Source organism: Cebus imitator, unplaced genomic scaffold (assembly GCF_001604975.1).
Source record: "Cebus imitator isolate Cc_AM_T3 unplaced genomic scaffold, Cebus_imitator-1.0 Scaffold25, whole genome shotgun sequence".
NCBI classification, from domain to species: Eukaryota; Metazoa; Chordata; class Mammalia; order Primates; family Cebidae; genus Cebus; species Cebus imitator.
Window position 1 is genome coordinate 9,255,924 of NW_016107340.1, and position 24,105 is coordinate 9,280,028.

Here is a 24,105-nt window from a genome sequence, read left to right on the forward strand (position 1 = left end):
TATTTGAAGCACCGACTTGCCTGGACAGTAGCCTGAGCTGCCCCACTCTTCATGGACATAGATCATGATGAAAGGGGATTGGGAGGGCCTCCACTCCACACCCAGGAACTTGAGGTAATTAGAGCACTTGCTCACCTGGATCAGCAACCTGATTCGCCCCTCCCTTCCTGTCCAGAAATCCTTGTGCAGCAAGGCCTTTCTGCTTCAGGCCCAGGCAAATCTCCAGGCATTCAGAGCACCTACTCATCTGGTTCAGGAGCCTGAGTCACTCTACCACTCCTGGACATAGATTGGTGTGTAAGGGAGCCCTCTTTCCTCCATACGCAGGCAGATCTCCAGGCATTCAGAGCACCAGCTCACTTGGATCAGCAGCCTGAGTCACCCCACCCTCTTGTGCAGAGCTCCTGGTTCAGGGAAGCCCTCTTTGCTCCATGCCCAGGCAGATCTCCAGCTATCTGGAGCACCCACTCTCCCAGATTAGGAGTTTAGGACAGAAAACAGAGAGCAGCCCCTGTACAGAGAACTTGGGGATGATAAAGTTTCCCAGCTGCATGCCTAGGTAAGCCTCTGGGCACTTGGTTGTCACCCACGGGATACTCCCTCATTGCTGGTGCATATGCCTGCCATCAGTGGACTTGTAGGTTGACTCACCCGGTCTAGCCCTGCCCTTCATGGTCCCTGCCTCCCCAGGGGTCAGGAGGGAGCTTAGACCATGGTGCATTCCAAAAACCAGTCCATTGCCTGAGGCAACAGAGAGGTTCTACCAGGTAATCAAGGATTAAGTATATACCCAGCCACATTGGCTACGGCCCACTCTTACCTAGTACTGGCTATCAATTACAGATTTGTATGTCAAACTTCAAACCCAATTCATACTGAAAAAAAAGTGCATAGGGCTACAAGAGCAAAGCCAAAAGACCCTACCCAGCATTACCTTCAGTTGTACCCCCATGAAGCAAGGAAAAAAAAAGGGAAGAAACCCCCGCCCCCCGCAATATTATACACAGAGAAAGAAAACAAAAAAGTCTTACCTGCACAAAAATAATTACAAAAATGAGAAATGCCAGTATCTTCAGGTGAGAAGGAACCAGTGCAAAAATTCAAGCACCATGAATATAAACATAATGAAACCACCAAGTGATTATATTAACTCTCTAGCATTGGTTCCTAACTAAAATGGAAATTCAGAAATGACAGATAAAGAATTCAACTCATGGATTGCAAGAAAGTGCAATGAAATCCAAGACAAGGTTGAAAATAGACACAAAAAAACATCTCAAGCAATTCAGGAAATGAACAAAGAGATAAACAAAAGAAATCAACCTAGAATTTAAAAAAAGAAAAAAAAAACCTCACTTATGAATTTCAAAATACAATTGAAATCTTTATCAATAGACTGGACCAAGTAGAATAAAGAATTTCAGTCCAGGCACAGTGGCTCATGCCTGTAATTCCAGTACTATGGGAGACCAAAGTGGGTGGATCATCTGAGGTCAGGAGTTCAAGATCAGCCTGGCCAACATGATAAAACTCCATCTCTACTAAACATATAAAAATTAGCTGGGTGTGGTGGTGTGATCCCAGCTCTTCAGGAGGCTGAGGCATGACAATCATGTGAATCCAGAAGGCAGAGGCTGCAGTGAGCCAGATCCAAGATTGTGCCACTGCACTCTAGCCTGGGCAACAAAGTGGAGCTCTGTCTCAAAAAAAAAAAAAAAAAAAAAAATTCAGAGCTTGAAAAACAGTCTTGATTGAACCAAGCCAGACAAAATAAAGAAAAATAATTTTTTTAAATGAACAAACCTTTGAGAAATATAGGATTATGTAAAATGAGGAAACCTATGAATTATTGGCATTCATGAGAGAGAAGGAGAAAAAGCAAACAAACTGGAAACATATTTGAGGAAATAATTCAAGAAAATTTTTTCCAGTGCAAGCTTGTGGACATGGCTATCTTGCCCCCACTGATGTGCACGTGCACCCTGCGCTCCACCCTCATTGACACACAGATATGCTGCTACACTGCTGCCACTGCCAGCACTTACTTCCATGGACACACTGTCCTGGGCTCACCAGCACATGTGCATCTTGCCACACTGTCACTGCAGCCACACCTATGCACACAGAAACTACCACCCGTCTCCATGTAGAGGCCGCCACCTCAGCCCCACCAGCACCCTGACCCTGGTAATGCATGCACACTTCACCATGCAGCAACTACTGATGGCATAGCCATACATACAGATGCCACCACTGGCACCCTCATGCAACCTACATCACTGCCACTCTGCTGATATAGGCACATGTATGTGGATAACCCTAACTTACCCCTGTCTGTGCCCCACCCTCATCAACAGACATGCACACCACCACAGTTGGCACATGAGTGCAAGCACAGACCGCACTCCAGCACCCTGACAAAACACTCTGGCCCACACCCTCCAGTGGAGTGTTGTTGCCAACAGACCAGGAACACCTCAGCCCCTCCAGTACAGCAGGTACTTAACCACAAAGGGGCAGAGAACAAAGCCATGGGCCTGGTATCAGCCTCCAGGGTTGAGCATGCAGCCCAGAAGTGCTGAGCTGAGCCTTGGGCCTCTGAAATCTTCCAGAAATGAAGCCAGTAAACCCAACTTTTACCACAGTCAAACCCACAAGGGCATAAAAGAATGTAAAAGCAAAAAACCCTGGCAGCTCAAAATTCCAGAGTAACTTTTTACCTCTAAACAACTAACTAGTTCCCCAGCAATCATTCTTAAACAGGCTGAAATGACAGACATAGGATTCAGGATCCAGATTGGAAATATAGATCAATGAGATTCAGGAGAAAGTCTAAACCCAATACAAAAAAAAATCTAAGAAATCCAGCAAACTAATACAGGAGCTTAAGGATGAAATAGCCATTTTAAGAAAGAACCCAACTATTCTCACAGAGCTGAAAAACTGACTATAAGAACTTCATAATACAATTGCATGTATTAACAGCAGAATAGACCAAGCTGAGGAAAAACTCTCAAAGCTTAAAGACCAGTTCTTCACACTAACACAATCGCACAAAAATAAAGAAACCAGAATTTAAGAAAGAATAAACAAAACCTCCAAGAAATATGGGATTATCTAAGGAGACTAAAGCTGTGACTCTTTGGTGGCCCTGAAAGAGAGAGAAAAAAAGGAGAGAGCAGCTTGGAAAACATATTTGAGGATATTGTCCATGAAAATGTATTCAACCTTGCTAGAGAGATTGACATTCAAATTCAGGAAATGCAAAGAACCTCTATGAGATACTGCGTAAGAAGACCATCCCCAAAATACATAGTCATCAGATTCTCCAAGGTCAATGAGAAAGAAAAAAATATTAAAGGCAGCTACAGAGAATGAGTGAGTCACCTACAAAAGGAATCCCATCAGGCTAACAGCAGACTTTTCAGCAGAAACCCTGCAAGCCAGAAGAGATTGTGCCTATGTTCAGCATTCTTAAAGAAAATAAATTTCAAACAAAAACTTTATATCCAGTCAAACTAAGCTTTAAACTTCCTAAGTAAAGGAGAAATAAGATCCTTTTCAGACAAGTAAATGCTAAGGGAATTTGTAAGCACCAGACCTGCCTTACACGTCCTTAAAGGAGTGCTAAACACAGAAATGAAAGACTGTTAGTAGCCAACGCAAAACCACACTTAAAAACAGACAACTGACACTATAAAGCAATTACACAATCAAGTCTGCAAAACACCCAGCAAACAACACAACGGCAGTACCAAATTTGCACATATCAATATTAGCCTTGAACATAAATGGGCTAAATGCCCCCATTTAAAAGGCACAGAGTGGCAAGTTTGATAAAGAAGACTCAACTTCGTTATCTTCAAGAGACCTATTTCACATGCAATGATATCCATAAGCTCAAAATAAAGAGACGGAGAAAAATCTACCAAGCAAATGGAAAACACAAAAGATAAGGAATTGCTATTCTAATTTCAGACAAAACACACTTTAAGTCAACAATGATAAAAAAAAAAAAAAGACAAAGAAAGGCATTACATAATGATAAAGGGTTTAATTTAACAAGAAGACTTAACTATCCTAAATATATACACACCCAACATCGGACCACACATAATCTTAAAACAAGTGCTTCAAGACCACAAAAAGACTTAGGCAGCCACACAATGGTAGAGGAGGACTTAAGAATGTGAAAATAAATAATAAAGATCAGAGCAGAAATAAAGTTAAATGAATAAAACAATCCGAAAGATACATGAAACAAAAAGTTGGTTTTTGGAAAAGTTAAACAAAATTGACAAACCTTTAACAAGACTAAGAAAAAAAGAGAGGATCAAATAAATAAAATCAGAGATAAAACAGTAGACATTACAAATGATACTCAAAGGATCATTACTGGCTACTATAAGGAACTATAGGTCAATAATAAAATGGAAAATCTATAATAAATACAAATTCCTAGATACATACTATCTATCAAAATTGAAACAAGAAGAAATCCAAAACCTGAACAGACCAGGTAATGAGATAGAAACAGTAACAAAAAGTCTCTCAGTAAAGAAAAGCCTGGGACCTGATGGCTTCTCTGCCGAATTCTATCACTTAAAAAAGAACTAACACAAATACTACTCAGACTATTCCAAAAAATAGAGGAAAAGGAATAATTTCAAACTCATTCTACAAGACCAGTATTACCCTGATAACAAAACCAAAGACACATCAAAAAAATAAAACTATCCATGCCAATATCCCTGATGACATTGATGCAAATATCCTCAACAAAACACGAGCAAACTGAATTCAAAAATACGCTTAAAATATTATTCATCATGACCAAGTGGAATTTATCCCTGGGATACCAGGATAGTTCCACGTACACATTTCAATCAACATGATACATCATAGGAACAGAATGAAGGACATAGGAACAGAATGAAGGACAAAAAGTATATGATTATTTTAATAGATGCTGGCAAAGCATCTGATAAAATTTAACATCACTTCATGGTTAAAAAAAAAAAAAAAAAACTCAATATAGAAGGAACTGGATATAGAAGGAACATACCTCAACACAGTAAAAGCCATATACAACAGACCCACAACTAGGATCATACTAAATGAGGAAAAACTGAAAGTCTTTCCTCTAAGATCTGAAACATGACAAGCATATCCACTTTCACCAGTGTTATTCAAAATAGAACCTGAAGTCCCAGCTAGAGCAATCAGACAAGAGAAAGAAATAAAAGGCATTCAAATTGGAAAGGAAAAAGTCTATTTTCCCTATTTGCAAATGATATAATCTTAAATTTAAAAATCCTAACGACTCCATCAAAAAACTATTAAAACTGATAAATTGACTAAAGAGATAGGATATAAAATCAACACACAAAAATCAGTAGCATTTCTATATTCCAACAGTGAGCAATATGAAATGTAAGTCAAAAAAGTAATTTCATATACAATAGCTGCAGATAAATACCTAGGAATTAAAGAAGTGGAAGATCTCTACAATGAAAACTATAAAACATTGATGAAATAAATTAAAGAGGGCATCAAAAATGGAAAGATATTCCATGTCCATGGATTGGAGGAATCAATATTGTTAAAAATATCTATACTACCAAAAGCAATCTACCAATTCAATGCAATCTCTATCAAAATACCAATGGCATTCTTCACAGAAATAGAAAAAATAACCCTAAAATCTATGTGGAGCCACTAAAGACCTAGAATAGCCAAATATATCCTAAGCAAAAATAATAAAACTGGAGGAATCACATCACCTGACTTCAAATTATACCACAAAGCTATAGTAACCAAAACAGCATAGTACTGGCATAAAAGCAGGCACATAAAACAATGGAATATAATACAGAGTCCATAAACAAATCTACACACCTACAGCAAACTCATTTATGACAAAGGTACCAAGAGCTAGGGAAAAGAGTCTCTTCAATAAATGATTCTAGGAAAACTGAATATCCATAAACAGAAAAATAAAAATAGACCCCTATCTCTCACCATATACAAAAATTAAGTCAAAATGCATTAATGAGTTAATTCAAAGACCTTAAACTATAAAACTACTGCATAAAACATTGGGAAAGATCTTCAGGATATTGAATGAGAATAATTTCCTGAGTACTATCCTACAAGCACAGATAACCAAAGCAAAGATGGACAAATGAGATCACATCAAGTTAAAAAGAAAGGCTTCTGCACTGCAAAAGAAACAATAAAGTGAAGAGACAACCCACAGAATGAGAGAAAATATTTGCAAACTACCCATCTGAAAACAGATTAATAACCAGAATACACAAGGAGCTCAAACAACTATACAGAAAAAAATCTAGTAACCTGAATATGAAATGAGCAAGAGATTTGAAGACATAGAAATGATAAACATGCACATAAAAAGGTGCTCAATATCATTGATCATCAGATAAATGAAAATCAAAACTAAAATGAGATATCTCACCCCTGTTACAATGGCTTTTATCCAAAAGACAGGCAATAACAATGCTGGTGAGGATATGGGAAAAAGGAAATTCTCACACATTGTTTTTGGGAATGTAAATTAGTGCAACCACTATGGAGAACAATTTGAAGGTTTCTCAAACAACTAAAAATAGATCTACCATATGATCTAGCAATCTCACTGCTGAGTATACACCCACAAAAAGGAAGCTGGCATATCAAAGAGATACCTACACTTTCAAGTTTGATGCAATACTATTCACAATAGCCAAAAGTTGGAAGTTACCTAAATGTTCATCAGTTAACGAAAAATAAAATATGGTACCTATATACAATGGAGTACTATACAGCCATAAAAAATGACATCCTATCACTTACAACAACACTGATGGAACTGGTGCCATCATGTTAATTTAAATAACCCAGGCACAGAAAGACAGACATTAGATGTTCTCACTTACTTGTGAGATCTAAAAATCAAAACTATTTAACTCATGGAGATAGAGAGTAGAAGGATGGGTACTAGAGGCTGGGTAGGGCAGTGGAGGAATGGTGGGGGAGATAGGAATGGTTAATTCGTACAAGAAATAATTCGAAAGAATGAATAAGACCTAGTATTTGACAGCACAACAGGGTGACTATAGTCAATAATAATTTAACTATACATTTTAAATAACTAAAAATGTAGAATTGGGTTGTTTATAACACAAAAGATAAATGTTTGAGGGAACTGATACCTCATTTTACATGCTGTGATTATTACACATTGCACACCTATATCAAAATATCTCATGTGTCCCATAAATATATACATCTCCTATGTACTCACAAAAATAACAATTTAAAAAGTTGTAGGAAATTTCAACAACCCATTGTGAGTATTAGAAAGGCCATCAGGGCAGAAAACTAACAAAGATTTTCTGTATTTAAACCAGATGCTTGCCCACTTTGCCCTAATAGACATCTATAGAATACTCTACCCATCAACCACAGAATATACATTCTTCTCATCTGCACCACAGAACATACTTCAAGATTGAGCATATGCTTGTCCAGTAAGCAAGTCTCAATAATTTTTTTAAAAATTGAAATCATACCAACCATACTTTCAGAACATAGCTAAATAGAAATGGAAATCAATAACAAAAATATCTCTCAAAACCACACATGAAAGTTAAAGAACTTGCTCCTGAATAACTTTTAGGTAAACAATGAAATTAAGGCAGTAATAAAAATATTCTTTAAAATAAATGAAAATAGAGACACAACCTCCTGAAACCTCTGGGACGTAGCTAACCAATGTTAAGAGAAAAGTTTATAGTATTAGATGCCTACTTCAAAAAGTTAGAAAGATCTCAAATTAATGATCTAACATCGCACTTACATCAACTAGCAAAACAAAAACAAACCAACTATAAAGCTAGCAGAAGAAATTACTAAAATCAGAGCAGAACTGAATGAAATACAGATTCAAAAATCCATACTAAGCATCAATGAAAACCAAAAGTTGATGTTTTGAAAGGATAAACAAGATCGATAAGCCCCTAGCTAGATTAACAAAGAAAAAAAAACTCAAATAAGCCCAATCAGAAATTACAAAGGTGACATTATAACTAATCCACAGAAATACAAAATATGCTCAGAGACTATTATGAACACCTCTGCTCACATAAGCTGTAAATTCAAGAGGAAATGGATAAATTCCTTTAAAAACACAGTCTTCCAAGATTGAATCAGTAAGAAATTGAAACCTTGAACAGACTGATAACAAGTTCTGAATTTGAATCAGTAATAAAAATCCTATTAACCAAAAACAGCCCTGGAGTGGATGGATTTACAACCAAATTCTACCAGACATGCATAGAAGAGCTGGTACCAATATAACTGAAACTATTTGAGAAAATCAAGGAAGAGAGACCCCTTCTTAACTCATTTTATGACCCAGCATCACCACCATACCAAAACCTGGCAAAAAGACATTGAAAAAGGAAAACTACAGGCCAGCATCCCCGATAAACACAGATTTAAGAATCTTCAATAAAATTCTAACCAACTGAACTCGACAGCACATAAAAATGTTAATTTACCACAATTAAGTAGGTTTAAATTCTAGGATGCAAGGTTGGTTCAACATACACAAATTAATGAATGTGATTCAGCACATAAATAGAATTTAAAACAAAAACCTTATGATCATCTCAAAAGATTCAGAAAAAGCTTTTGATAAAAATCAAAGTCACTTCATGATTAAAAAAAAATCCTCTAGAAACTAGGCATCAAAGGAACATAGCTCAGAGTAAGAGCCATCTATGGCAAACCTACAGCCAAAATCATACTAAACAAGCCAAAATTGTAAGCGTTCCCCTTGAGAACTGGAACAAGACAAGGATGCCCACTCTCATCACTCCAATTCAACTTAGTACTGGAAGTGCTAGCCAGAGCAATCAGGCAAGAGAAAAAAATAAAAGGCATCCAAATAGTAAAAGAAGTCAAACTATCTTTCTTCACAGATATATGATCCTATACCTAGGAAAACCTTAAAGACTGCCAAGAAGCCCCTGGAACTGATAAACAATGTTAGTAGTCTCAGGATACAAAAACAATGTACAAAAATCACAAGCACTTCTATATACCAATAATCTTCAAAGTGAGGATGAAATCAAGAATGCAATTCCATTCACAATAGCCAAAAAGTAAGCAAAATATCTAGGAATATAGCTAATTAAGAAGGTGAATGAGCTCTACAAAGGGAACTACAATACACTGCTAAAATAAATCATGGATGACACAAACAAATAGAAAAACATTCATGCTTATGGACTGGAAGAATCAATATCGTTAAAATGACCATACTACCTAAAGCAATACACAGATTCAATGCTATTCCTATCAAACTAACAACGTTATTTTTCACACAATTGTAAAACTCTATTCTAAAATTCATGTGGAACCAAAATATCCCAAATAGGCAAAGCAATTCTAAGCAAAAGGAAAAAAAAGTCAGAGGCATCACATTACCTGACTTCAAATTATACCATCAGACTTCAGTAACCAAAACTGCATGGCACTACTGGTACCAAAACAGGCATATAAACCAATGGAATAGGTTAGGGAACCCAGAAATAAAGCTGCATATCTACAAGCCATTTGATCTTTAAGCAAGTCAACAACAATAAGCAATGGGGAATGAATTCTCTATTCAATAAATGGTACTGGGATGGCTGGCTAGCCATATGCAGAAGAATAAAATTATGCCCCTACCTTTCACCACATAAAAAAAAAATCACTCAAAATAAATTAAAGACTTAAATATAAGACCTCAAACTATAAGAATCCTAGAGGAAAGCCTAGGAAACACCATTCTGGACATCGGCCTTGGAAAATAATTTATGATTAAGTCCTCAAAAGCAATTGCAACTAAAACAAAAGTTGACAAGTAGGACCTAATTAATCTAAAGAACTTCTGCTGAGCAAATAAATAAATAAATAAATAACCTATACAACAGGAGAAAGTATTCATAAACTATGTGTCTGACAAAGATCTAATATCCAGAGTCGTCTAAATGGAACTTAAATCAACAGAAAAATAAATAACCCCATTAAAAAATGGGCAAATACAAGAACAGACACTTCTCAAAAGAAATCATACAAGCAGCCAAACATATGAAAAATGCTTGACATTACTAATCATGAGAGAAATGCAAATCAAAGTCATAATGAGATACTATCTCACGCCAGTCAGCATGGCTACTATGAAAAGGTCAAAATCAGCAGATGCTGGCATGGCTATGGAGGAAAGGGAATGTTTATACATTGTTAGTGAGAATGTAAATTAGTTCAGCCACTGTGGAAAGCAGTTTGGAGAGTTCTCAAAGAACTTAAAAGGGAACTATCATTTGACCTAGCAATTCCATTACTGGGCATACATCCAAAAGAACAATTATTCTACCGAAACCACGCATGAACTCATAAGTTCATTGCTGCACTATTCACAACAGCAAAGACATGAAATCAACCTATGTGCCTATCAACAAAGGATTAGANAAAAAAAAAAAAAGCGCACCATGAAATACTACACAGCCACAAAAAAAATGAAATTATGTCCTTTGCAGTAACATAAATGCCAGTAGAGACCATAATTCTAAGTGAATTAACCCCAGAACAGAAAACCAAATACCACATGTTCTCACTTATAAATGGGAACTAAGCATTGGATACATCTGGATATAAAGATGGCAGCAATAGAAACTGGGGACTAGTGGAGGGGGAATAAATTGAGGAAAAGGAGTTGAAAAACTAACTGTTGGGTATTATGATCAGTATCTGGGTAATGGGATGATTCTTAACGCAAATCTCAGCATCACACAACATACCCAGGTAACAAACCTGCACCTGTACACCTGTATCTAAAATAAAAATTTTTTTTAAATGAATACTTATTTTTTTTTTACAGCGGACAATAAATTTCACTCAGGATTCCGATATCTAGAGTAAAAAATATAAAGTACCACCCTTCTAAAATGTTCTTTTTATTGTTATTATTGGAATGCCTAATTACTTGTATTTTCATATGTATTAATGCACTCTTCCCAATGACCTCACAATGGAGAATTTATCAATATTTCCTTTAGGTATGAGGACATTGAGGCTTAGGAAAATATGTAATTTGACCAAGATTGAACAGGTACTAGATGCCATTTGACTAACTTATTGACTCCATATAATGTGCCAGGCCCATTATTATAAAAATCACAAACTTATGGCTCATCTGAGAGATATTATATAATCTATACTTTTTAATGGATCAGTAGGTCTCAAATGCCCAACCAGCATAGAAAATCACTTAATAACCACAGTTGTTACCTTAACAGGATCACTAATTAAATTAATTTGACTGCTAGAGTTACTTGTGAAAAGGAAGGAGGAGCAGGAATTTTCCTCCAAACGAAGTTCTCAATTAACCCCGCAACAAACAATATTTCTAGAACCAGATAAACATGGCTCTACAATATTTGGAAAGTGGGCCAAAGTGGAAGATATGAAATGTGAAGACAAGCACATGATTTTGTTTCTAGCTTGCACTGTCCCCCAAAATTTAATAGAAAACATTAGGTATGCCATTGGTGATAAACTGGCTACCATACTTAGCTTCTGTGGACACTTGGATCTCGCCTTAGAATAAAACTTTTTTGAGGCTTTGGTGTTGCCAGTAAAGTCTGAGGTCAGTAAGGTTATCTTCCCTCTCTTTGCTAGAGAAATTTTGTTGAATTGTGGAGCAGCAGCAGACAAAATTTCTTATGAAGGACACTCCAGTGTCTCAAGTAAGCTGCTCCAAGTTGCATCCAGAGTCATTAAACCTTTGACCTATGCTGTCTGGGCATATGCCCAATTGAAAATAAAATAAAAAACCTCAACCCCATTACTACCTCTTGCCCTAAGCTCTTTGTCTTGGTGAATCATTTGTATACGGCAGAATTGTATCTCTTCTTGGCAAATGCTTGCTTACTTCCGTACTCCGGTATCTTTTGAGATGAAGCATATCTGCTACAAAACTGAAGCTTAATATTCTTACTCCATTCCTTCAGGTGAGAACATGGGAAGTGTCTAGAATTTTTAATAATGTAATCTTATATACCTGTGTTTCTTCTGCTGGTTCATTTATTTACATATAAGGGCAATTTCTGCAAGTCAGTTATTAAGCAAATAAAATTCTAATGCCAAGACAGCTCCCCGTACAGATCTCATTTTAAGACAATTAAATAGAGGGATGTGAGGAAGAGAGAAGGGGTTCTCAGGCAGCACAGAGAGAACTATTTTATAAGCATACACGTGTATGATCTAACTTTGTTACCAATTTATTTTACATAGAAAATTCCCTCAATTATACATTTACGTGTACTATCTTTTGTATGCTCTCTTTAATATTTATTTACATTTTTACTTAATGGGTGTTAAGTAAAATCTCCTTCTCTCTTATTCTAATAGTGCCACTTTCCCTCCAACTCCCCAATACTAACACAAGGAAACCAATTTACAACTGAGTATATATATTTTTCCACGCATTTGTAATTATATTAAATGAATATGTGTGTATATATGAACATATGCACATATCTAAGGTGTTTTGGTATTTGATAGTGCTACTGACTGAATAGTGTTCTCTCCACCAATCCCCAACTCCTATGTTGAAGCCCTAACCGTCAAAGTGATTATAGCTGGAGATAGAGTCTTTAGGAGATAATTAATGTTAAATGCAGTCATAAGGGTGGTGTTTTAATTTGATAGTACTCCTGACCTCAGGCAATATACCCACCACTATGGTAAACACCCCCTTCTCCCCTCCACTAAAAATACAAAAAACTCTGCCAGGCATGGTGGCACTTGCCTGTAATCTCACTTACTTGGGAGGCTGAGGCAGGGGAATTGCTTGAACCAGGGAGGTGGAGGCTGCAGTGAGCCAAGATGGTGTCACTGTACTCTAGCCTGGGGGACAGATCAAGACTCCATCTCAAAAAATAAAAAAAGGGAAAGAAAGAGATTTTCTTCTCACTATCTGCCATATGAGGACACGATGAGAAGATAGCCGTGTGTATTAGTTCATTCTCCCATTGCTATAAAGAATTACCCCAGACTGAGTAATTTACAAGGAAAAGAGGCTTAATTGGCTCACGATTCCACAGGCTGTACAGGAAGCCGGGCTGGGGAGGCCTCAGGAAAGTTACAATCATGGCAGAAGGTGAAGAGGAAGGAGTCATGTCTTACATGGCTGGAGCAAGAGGAAGAGACAGAATGGGGGAGGTGCTGCCCACTTTTAAACAACAGGATCTCATGAGAACTCACTTGCTACCACAAAAAGAACAAGGGAAAAATCCTTCTCCATGATCCAACCAAATCCCACTAGGACTCCCCTCCAACACTGGGGATTACAATTTGACATGAGATTTGGCCAGGGACACAAACCCAAACCATATTATCATCTATAAGACAGAAAGAGAATCCTCCCCAGAAACCAACCACAGTGGCAGCCTAATCACAGACTTCCAATGTCCCAAACTGTGAAAAAATAAATTTATATGGTTTAAGCCATCTAGCCTGTGATATTTTGTTATGGCAGCCTGAGTAGCCTCATAAACAGAGTAAATGCCCTTCTTACATCTCATTTTTCCCTTTCGACAAAAGTTCTTGAAAATCCATTCAAGTCAAATGGTGTGATCCTAACTTACTCTTTTTAATGACTGCAAAATATTCTGAAGTGTGGATTTACCATAATTTATTCAGTCTATCCCTCTTCACAGTCATTCCATTTGTTTCCAGTTTTTTTTAATTCCAACAACTATGAATAATGCTGGAATAATTATCCCTGTACATATTTCCATACACACTGGTGCTTTTCATTCCTTAGGATAGATGCTCAAGAGACGAATTACCAGGTCAAAGCATGTTACAGTTACAGTAGGCGGGGCAGGGTAACTCAGGCTCTGCCATCTTCAGGGGCTCCCTCACTTACCAGCCTAGGCAGTTGGAAGGAGAAAAGAGTATAGAGGAGCACAGACCAAGTATGGGAGGATTAGATGGGCTGGGCCTGGAAGCAGCACACACCAATCCTGCTCACAGTCATTGGATGGATCTGTAAAGTGAGGTCAGAAATTGAAATCTAACCACATGCCCAATAAAAAGAGGAAACATAGATTTTTGGAGAGCAGTAGACATTCTTTATCAATAAATGTGTGTGTGTGTGTGTGTGTGTGTGTGTGTGTGTGTGTGTGTGCATTTTACTAGATAATGTTTACTTGCTTTCCAAGAGTCTGCAATTCCCCATTTCTTTATTGGATGAACACAGGCTTTTAACTTGAGATACTGTGATAGTTTTAGAGTGATATCTCATTTTTTGACTATAATTCACATTTGTTTTTCCAACAAGTAAATGTGAACATCTTTTCAGATGTTTGCTGGCCACTTAGGTTTGCTGCTCTATCAATTGCTACTTCATATTCTTTGCCCACTTTTTAAGTGAATCGTTTTTGCCTTCTTAACAATTTATAAAAGTTTTGTTACAGTTATTAATTTCTAAATTGCAAATATCTTTTTCAAATCTACAATTTTCTCTTTACTGCGTTTGCAGTACTTTTTCCTGTAAAAATAATAGTTTTAAATATTAAAATATCTAGTTTTTTTCTGCTTTTGGTATGCCATCTTGGTTAAAAAATTCTACACTCCTCACCCAAGAGACTGTGCACATAATCTCTCACATTTTTACATGCAGTTTTATTGTACTGATAAAGTTTAAATCTTTAACCAGGATATTAGTCATGTCAGAGGAAGTAATAAATCTGTGGAGGGGATATGACAGTAAAACTGAGTTAATCCAAACAAACAGGTTGGCAGAACATTGGCCTACACAATGTAAGACGATCTAATTTTATTTTCTTCCAAATGTATAAGGGTCCAAGCTCTAGGTTTTTGTTTTCTCAAAAATATTTAAACAATATTAAAATTTTTCTTGTCATTTTTTCCCATTGTTCTTCTCTTGGAGTGTGACAAAACATGTCCAGGAGATCACTATAAAAGCCCTTTGAGAATTTCTCAGGAAGTGAACATCTATCAAATTGTAAAGAAGACATGCCTTATCCAGGTAAATCCAGGAACTGATCAAAGTCTGTTTAAGTCATCATTTGATGTCACAGAGAAAAATAGAACTATTAAAAAGTTAATTACAGTCATACGTCACTTATCAATGGGGACGTGAACTGAGAAATGCATAGTCAGGTGTTTTGTCATTGTGGGAACATCCTAGAGTAGGCTTACATAAACCTAGAACCCATTGCTCTTGGGCTACAAACCTGCACAGAGGGTTGCTGTACTGAATACCGTAGGCAATTGGGACACGGTGGTATGGATCTAAACATAGCTAAACATAGAATAGGTACAGCAAAAATCTGGTATTAAAATCTTCTTGGACCACTGTCATATATGCAGTCTGCCCTTGACCAAACCAAAACTCTGAATGATAAAAGTAATACTAAAAATCTACACTATTAAGGAGACAACAAATGTGAATGTCTCACACATGAACATATTTTCCCCCTCATTCTTTTTGCCTTTATGTTTAGGAAGCAACTGTGACTCACTCATTCTTTTCTTTCATTGTCAAAGAAAAATGTCAAGGTGAGAAACCACTTCCAGTCACATGACTCTGGAGCTACATTCTATTTTTGCTTTCCTTTTTTAAAAGCCCTATGCTTGGGCTTAGTAGGGCAAATTGAATGTCTAAGATCTAAAATGTCATAAAGAAATGCTCTTGTTAAAAAAAAATCGCATTTCCATGAACAGAAATATTCAGAACACAAGGAGAGGATAGCACATTTTAAAATACCAGAGTAAACCATGGTATTCTTTCCCCAATCAGCTGTACACAGCTTCTGTTAGATTGTATGCTAACGGAGCCCTCACACACAGAATGTCACTGACATGAAGAAATTCTAAGAAAAATTTTTAAATGAAGTTTGATTTTCCTGGCAGACATTGCTAAAGCTATTTAGATGTTCTGAGCACAGCCCTGAATTTCAGCACTTCTCTGGTTTCAATCACTTCCACAGGCAGATCTTTATTTAATCATTCCAGTTTGAAAGGCATATTTGTTGTCCATTTTAAGCACATTTCTTTCATTATCACTTTGTCACCCGAAAATAGTATTTTCTTGAGGGCTCATTTTTATTTAGCAAAAATGACCATAATGCCCTTTAAAAGTTGTGAAACCTTCTTTTGAATATTTTCAAATACCTAGAGCTTCACATTCAAAGATGTTCTGAATAATTTAACTCATATTCATCTATCAGGCTAAAACATGTCTGGAGAAGAAATAAAATAGTGTGTGTGGTTAGGTGGTAATTTCTTCATTGTAAAATTTGAGACCACTCAAACAAACGACTTGTCAGGAACCTTTCCTGGAACTACTCTGTCCATCTCCTCAAAAGCATGTTCTAGTCTAATGGTAAGTGACTGCCTCATGAAGAGAACTTTTGTGATTTACCTGGTTTCTTGTTTCTCTTTGTATAATGCTTTATGTTTAGAGAGTGGCTTGACTCAGTAGCTTCTCTGAGAGCTATCAAACATTACTGCATTCAGATGTCATGAGAAATGTAATCACTCAATTATAGATATAACAGTGGCACTTATCCACTTGGGTTCTAGAAAATTCTGGGAAGCTGAGAAAAAGCAAAATCCTTTTCTCATGAAGAATACATATAAGAACAAACATTGGCAGGTTGGTGAAATGTTTCTTCAACTTCATGAAGTCCATTAATTTAGACACTCTAAATATTAATTTCCTTTTTGAGGTACTCTATTCCTGTATAACAACATTGTCACAAACTTAGCTCTTAAAAATACACATATTGGCCAGGAACAGAGACTCATGCCTGTAATCCCAGCACTTTGAGAGGTTGAGTTGGGCCGATCGCCTGAGGTCACGAGTTCAAGATCAGAAAGGCCAACATCGCAAAACCCTCGTCTCTATTAAAAGTACCAAAATTAGTTGGGCATAGTGGTGGGCACCTGTAATCCCAGCTACTCAGGAGGCTGAAGCAGGACAATCACTTGAACCTGGAAGGCAGAGGTTGCAGTGAGCCAAAAACATGCGACTGCACTCCAGTCTGAGTGACAGAGCAAGACTCCATCTAAAATCTAAAACCTACATGTATTTATTTTCTCAGTTTCTACACCTAGTGTCCAGGCTGAGCTTAGTAAGATTCTTTATTTCAGAGTCTCACAAAGTTGCAGCCAAGAAAGATGTTGGCTGGACATGTGGTCTAATCTGAAGCTTGACTAGGGAAGAACCCACTTCCAAACTGTGTCTTGTTGGCAGAGCTCAGTTCCTTGCTGGGCCTTGAAGTCCTCAGTTTCTTGCCAGCGATTGGTCGGAGGCTCCCCATCATGCCTTGTCACTTGGCCCTCTATATTAGGTGTCCCCAAGCCTCAGGCCATGGACTAGTACTGGTCCACGGCCTGCAAAAACCAGGCCACACAGCAGGAGGTGAGCAGCAGGCTAGCAAGCAAAGCTTCCTCTGTATTTACAGCTGCTACCCATCACTCACATTACCAACTGAGCTCCATCTTCTGTCACATCAATTGTGGCATGAAATTCACATAGAACTGTGAACCTTGTTGTGAACTTCACATGCAAAAGATCTAGGTTTTGTGCTCCTTATGAGAATCTAAGGCCTGATGATCTGACATTGTCTCCCATCACTCCCAGATGGGACTAATTGCAGGAAAACAACCTCAGGGCTCCCACTGAATCTAGCGTACAGTGAGTTGTATAATTATTTCATTATACATTACAATGTAATAATAATGGAAATCAAGCACACAATAAATGTAATGCACAGGAATCACCCTGAAACCATCCCTGCATCCCTGGTCCATGGACAAATTGTCTTCCATGAAATTGGTCCCTGGTGCCAAAAAGACTTGGGACCACTGCTCTACATGGTCAACTGGAGACATTACAGCTGGCTTCTGTAGAGCCAGCAAGGGAGAGAAAGTCTTCTAGCAAGACCAGTTTAGAATCTTAAGTAACATAATAATGTGCTCATTAAACATACTTGCTATCACCTTTGCAGTATTTTGCTGATTAGAAGCAAGTCAGATTCCTCCTACACTCAAGAGGAGGAGAATGACACATGGGCATGAACACCAGGAGGTGAGATCAGGAGAGCTGCCTTAGAATGTCTGTCCCACTCATCCTTTAAAAATTGGGCATAAAAACACCCATGTTATCTTCTTTTTTTTCTTTTTTTTTTTTCTTGAGACGGAGTTTCGCTCTTGTTACCCAGGCTGGAGTGCAATGGTGTGATCTCGGCTCACCGCAACCTCCGCCTCCTGGGTTCAGGCAATTCTCCTGCCTCAGCCTCCTGAGTAGCTGGGATTACAGGCACGCGCCACCATGCCCAGCTAATTTTTTGTAGTTTTAGTAGAGACAGGGTTTCACCATGTTGACCAGGATGGTCTCGATCTCTTGACCTCGTGATCCACCCGCCTCGGCCTCCCAAAGTGCTGGGATTACAGGCTTGAGCCACCGCGCCCGGCTCCATGTTATCTTCTTTACAAAGTTGTATAAAAGGTAAAAACTGAGATTGTGTATAATAACATTCTGAAGGGGCCATTTGTTTTAATGGGAAGTACCCTGATATAGTTTGGCTGTGTCCCCACCCAAATCTCATCTTGAATTATAGCTCCCATAATTGCCATGTGTTGTGGGAGGGACCAGGTGGGAGGTAATTGAATCATGGGTGTGGGTCTTTCCCATGTTGTATGTTCTTGTGATAGTAATTAAGTCCCATGAGGTTTGATGATTTTATAAAGGACAGTTCCCCTGCACATGCTCTCTTGCCTGCCACTATGTAAGATGTGCCTTTGCTTCTCTTTTGCCTTCCACCATGATTGTGAGGCCATCCCAGCCATGTGGAACTGTGAGTCCTTTAAACCACTCTCCTTTGTAAATTACCCAGTCTCAGGTATTATTAGCAGCATGAGAACAGACTAATACACACCCCATACTTTGCCTGTCTACAGGTTATATCAGCTGAGAAGGGGCTGGAGTTTATGTTGATTGAAAATGTTGCTGCCACAGGTACAAGCAGGAGAAGCCAAATGGTAGGGGGCATCACAAAAGAGATCAGAGATACTGCTCCTGTTTTTTTTTTTTTTTTTTTTTTTGAGACAGGGTCTCATTCCTATCACCCAGGCTGGAGGCTGGAATACACAGTGGCATTATCTTGTCTCACTATAGCCTTGACCTCATGTACTCAGATTAATTTCTCACCTCAGCCTCCTGAGTAGCTGGGACCACCAGCGCACACGACAATGACTGACTACTTTTCTTGTATTTTTAGTAGAGATAAGGTTTCTCCATAATTCCTGGGCTCAATATGCTCAGATCAGGCTCCCAAAGTGCTGGAGTTATAGGTGTGAGCCACTGTGCCTGGCCCGATACTGCTCTTCTGTTATCTAAGAATGGAGCCAAGAAATCTGGAAGCACACCTGCAAATAAACTCTGCTGGACAAAAGGCAAGTTCATCTGAAGTCTTGTGATTACTTTTTCCTAGTGCTAAACCTAGTGTTCACACCTCTTAATGGTTTGAATTTGAACTATGGCCTCTTCTAGTTTATTTTAAAATATGTTTGGTTTTATTTCTCAATCTCATGGTCTTTTTAATTGCTAATAATATTTTATATTATGTTATTTTGTTTTATTCTTTTAGGTGTCTGCTTCTAAATACTTTAGAATATATCCTCTTTCATGAATCCTTTCTTAATCCCAGATAGCAGAAATGATCATTGCCTCCTTGGGGACCACTCTATAATCTGAACATACTTCTACTGTGGTTCTAGTATCATATTACATAATTGCATTGCCATATTTGTCCTCTCCTTTTCACACAGCATATTCTTTAAGGTCAGAAATGACCATATATATATTCACAGTGCCTGAAACTTAGAAGGGTTTATAAATGTTTACAGCATGAATACATGAATGGATAAATGAGTTCTGCTTTAATCACTCGTTCTTAATCTATTTCAAGTTAACCTCTTCTATTTCATACCTCTTTTTAAAAAAAAACACATCTCTCATAATAATTACCATTTAAAGTTTGATTGCTAGATGCTAGAACTGTCCTAAGACCTTTACATATAGACTCATTCAATACTTACAGCAAGCTGTGGAATAGATATTGGTCATGACCCTCATTTCCAGATGAGGAAGCTGAGGCACAGAGATTAAGTAATTTGACAAAATGACACTTGGCACTGCAAGTCTGTGGCAGGAATGCTCCTCAAACCAAGACAGCCCAATTTCAGAGCATATTCTAAACCTTTATGATATATTACTTCCAGTGCCAATCCTTCATTATTATATTTTATTCTTTTCTTTGCATTTTTTCTCTTTTATCTTTATATTTTCTTTTTTCCGAGACAAGTTCTTGCTCTGTCACCCAGGTTGAAGTTCTTTAGCACAATCTCGACTCACTGCAACCTCCACCTTTTGGGTTCAAGTGATTCTCCTGCCTCAGCCTCCCCAGTAGCTGGGATTACAGGCGCCCACCACTACACCAGGCTAGTTTATTTTTAAAGAGACAGGATTTCAACATGTTGGCCAGACTAGTCTCGAACTCGTAACCTCAGGTGATCTGCCCACTTTGGCCTCACAAAGCGCTGGGATTACAGGTGTAAGCCACTGCACCTGGACTTACCTTTACATTTTAAATAAAATATCTCATTCCTGTTGTATATTTATAACTTCATTTCATTTTTCGTAGATTATTTTTGCCAATGTTTTAGCATTAATATTTGCAACATACAATAATGCTGAAAGAAGATTACATGAAAATATCTATCCCCAGCATCTAGGTTCTACCTTTAATACTTCACTGTACTGGATTTTTCACATATCTATGCATCTATACATTCCTCAATCCATCTTATTTTATTTACTTTTGTATGTCAGAGTATAACCACAGCAGACCAATCTGGCCCAACTTTTATGCAACAGAGTTGTGAGTTGTTTTTCAGTTGCCCTGGACCACCAGGTTGAAGGTCATATCAATTGAGTATGCCCAGGTGAACCAAGTATACAATCACGGGTGGAACCTAAGTCAGACCAAGGAGCAGGGACTGAATTAAGAAGTGGGCCTCACATTACAGGATCCATGAGCCAATCAGATTGAACTGTGACATTACCCTGTGGCAGGATCCAGTCAGATTATGCCTCCTGGCATCACCCATTGTAAGATCCAATCAGATCATGCCCCCTTACCCTCCTCTGCCTATAAAACCTGCCCCAACTCCCAGCTTGGGGAGACAGATTTAAGTGTTTCCTCCGACTCCTTGCCAGTAGACTTACAATAAATCTTTTCTTTTCTCAAAAGTCAGTGCCTTAGTTCTGGCATTTATGCACATTGGACAGCAAGCCCATTTATTGCTATGTAATGGAAGTAAACTATTGTGTCATATCATTTTAACTATAGGGTTTTGTTTGTTTGTTGTTGATGTTGGTGGTGGTGCTGTTGAAGTCATTACATCCAAAGTTTCGTTCCTTTTAAAGATTTTGCTGCAGCTATACGTTCTATTATCCATGACATGGAACACAGTAATGCCAATAAATTGTCAGCATTGTCACCGTGAAACATTTGGACGCTTAAAATACTATTTTCTCACAAGATGGCCCATTAACTTCTCCTAAAAGAGTTACATGTTTAAATTTTGATCTGCACCTTCGTTAGATCTATAAACATATCAAACTACATAAACAGCTCACAGCAAAGGAAATGAAAAAAGGAAATTGTTGGGAGGTACCTTGTAGGAAAGTATTCTCAATTGAACCTCAGAGATTTCATTTTCAGAAAGATGTCTATGGACTTGAATATTCCGTAAAAGTCAACTGAGGCGTAGTAACAGGGCCAGCTGAGGCTGTGTAACTCTTCTCCACCAGCTGCCTCTGACCTGTTTATTATCAAGATGACACTCTTCCTTCCAGCCATAATTTAAGACTTCATAATACAAGGTTGAAAATTCCTTTAACTTATGATGGGAATCAAGCGAAGGTTGGGGGACAAGGGCTGGAATTATTCCCAGCAGGATCTTTAAAGGAGGCTGTACTTTCTTCCTGCTGATAATTATTTAGCTGCCATAAGAATCTTGCAAAAAAAATACTTTAAATAGAACAAATCAATAAACAGAAACTCCAATCATGCTTTCCTCCAGAAAATGCAAACCTTATCCGAGTAGGTGTGTTAACTGTTCAAAACTCATTGTTCATAAAGAATTGGCAGAGTTTACACTTGCTGGGTGTCTTGGGTTAAAGTTCTAAATGTCAACGTTACAATGTATTTTTAATTAAAATAATGGTAATAATTCTAAATTTCTCAGCATATGGAATAAAAAATGAATAGTTCTAACAATGCTTAAGCATGTAAAAGAGTACCTAAAGCCGTGTTCTGTATTTAAAACAGCTAAGTAGTTTTTATACAATTGATGAGTTACTACATATTCTTATTTTTTTTCCTTTTTTTACAGAAAGGGTTTGGTTTATATTTGTTATTTTCAAAAGGAACCAATTTATTGTTTCCAAGCCAAATTATCAGTTAATTTCATGAATAAGATATTTATTAAATAATTTTTAAAACTCCATTAATATAAGAATTATATTAATTATAGTATACTGTAGTAATAAGAATTGTTCTCTCTAGTGCCTATGTTGAGAGCTCTTGAGCGATAAGTTACCACTGGAGATAAGAAGAGGGAGAATTTAATGTTGGCTGAGGCGGTAACAGAGGACGTCTAAAAGGCAATCCATAAACATTTTTTGAAAGTGGTTATAAGTTTATAACTTACAGTTATAAGATTGTCCAGTTCAATGACGACACTTTATAGATGTAAAGACAGGCAAAATTAGCCCTGAGTCATATGTACAGCTGGTGATAAAACTGGGCATTCAACCCGAGTCTGTCTCTACTTTTTCCACTTCATTTTACTAGTTCTGTCTTCAAGTATTTCCCAAGCAGAAATGGGGACTTTGCTTGAGTCAGGCTTATGAATTGCGTTGCAGAGGAGAGTCCTTTATCATAAATGGAGGTCACCCATTCTTTCAATGGAAATTCTAAACTCCTTACTTTCAAAACAAAAGAAATCTTTTCTGAGGCAAACTGAGTGGAGGCTTAGGGTAGGAGTTCAATTGCCTTAATGTGAAGATAGTACAAAATTGATTACAAGCAACAGAAATGTAAATCTGTGCATTTTATGGAAAGAAATGTAGCCTACAATTTTTAAACATGTTGTTTTGCTAATATCTATAAGGAACAAAAATCAAAGACTTATGTACATAAATGTTCACAATATTATTTATAAAGCAAAAATTGAAAATTACCTGTGCCTAAATAGAATGTTAAGATTTCAAACAAAAAGGGAAATATCACATTTATTATATTCTCCATTTTATAAAATGTCACATGTGGAACTAAGTCTCCAGGGGTAAAAACTCCACCATGGCTATCTCTTAATATTTTTTCGATTTTATACTGCCAACATTCTTAGCACATTACTTTTAAAAGCAGAAATAAATACACAGGTGTGTTTTTTAATTGGTGTTCATCCAGTCATTTTTGATTATTAAATAAGATGATTATGACAGCTTAAATTGCTATATCTTTATTTCCTAAATCTCTGTTGGGTTAAGGCCATTCTGATATAAGAGAAGTAGAATGGTGACTTTGCTGGGGAAGCATGCTAGTCTAAATCAAGTCACGCCCAGTAGTGCTATCATTTTGGCAATTTCCAGAGCTACCGCAAATGATAAGAATTCCTACTCTGCCAGTAGATTCTTGGCTCAAATGAATGCAGTTTCCATTCTCCTCTTTAAGAGGAGAGTCATTAACATTCTGAAAACCTCCATCATTTATTATTCCTGAAGTTAAAGTCCGTAAACTGCAAACGGTAATACAATAAATTACAAATCCTACATTAAAATAAAGCAAGAGTTTTCTTTTTTTCAGTTGTTTTTATGGCACTAGATACCTGGTGACAAAGGTAGCACTACAAGAAATTTTGAAAACATTGCTTCAAAGAACAGCT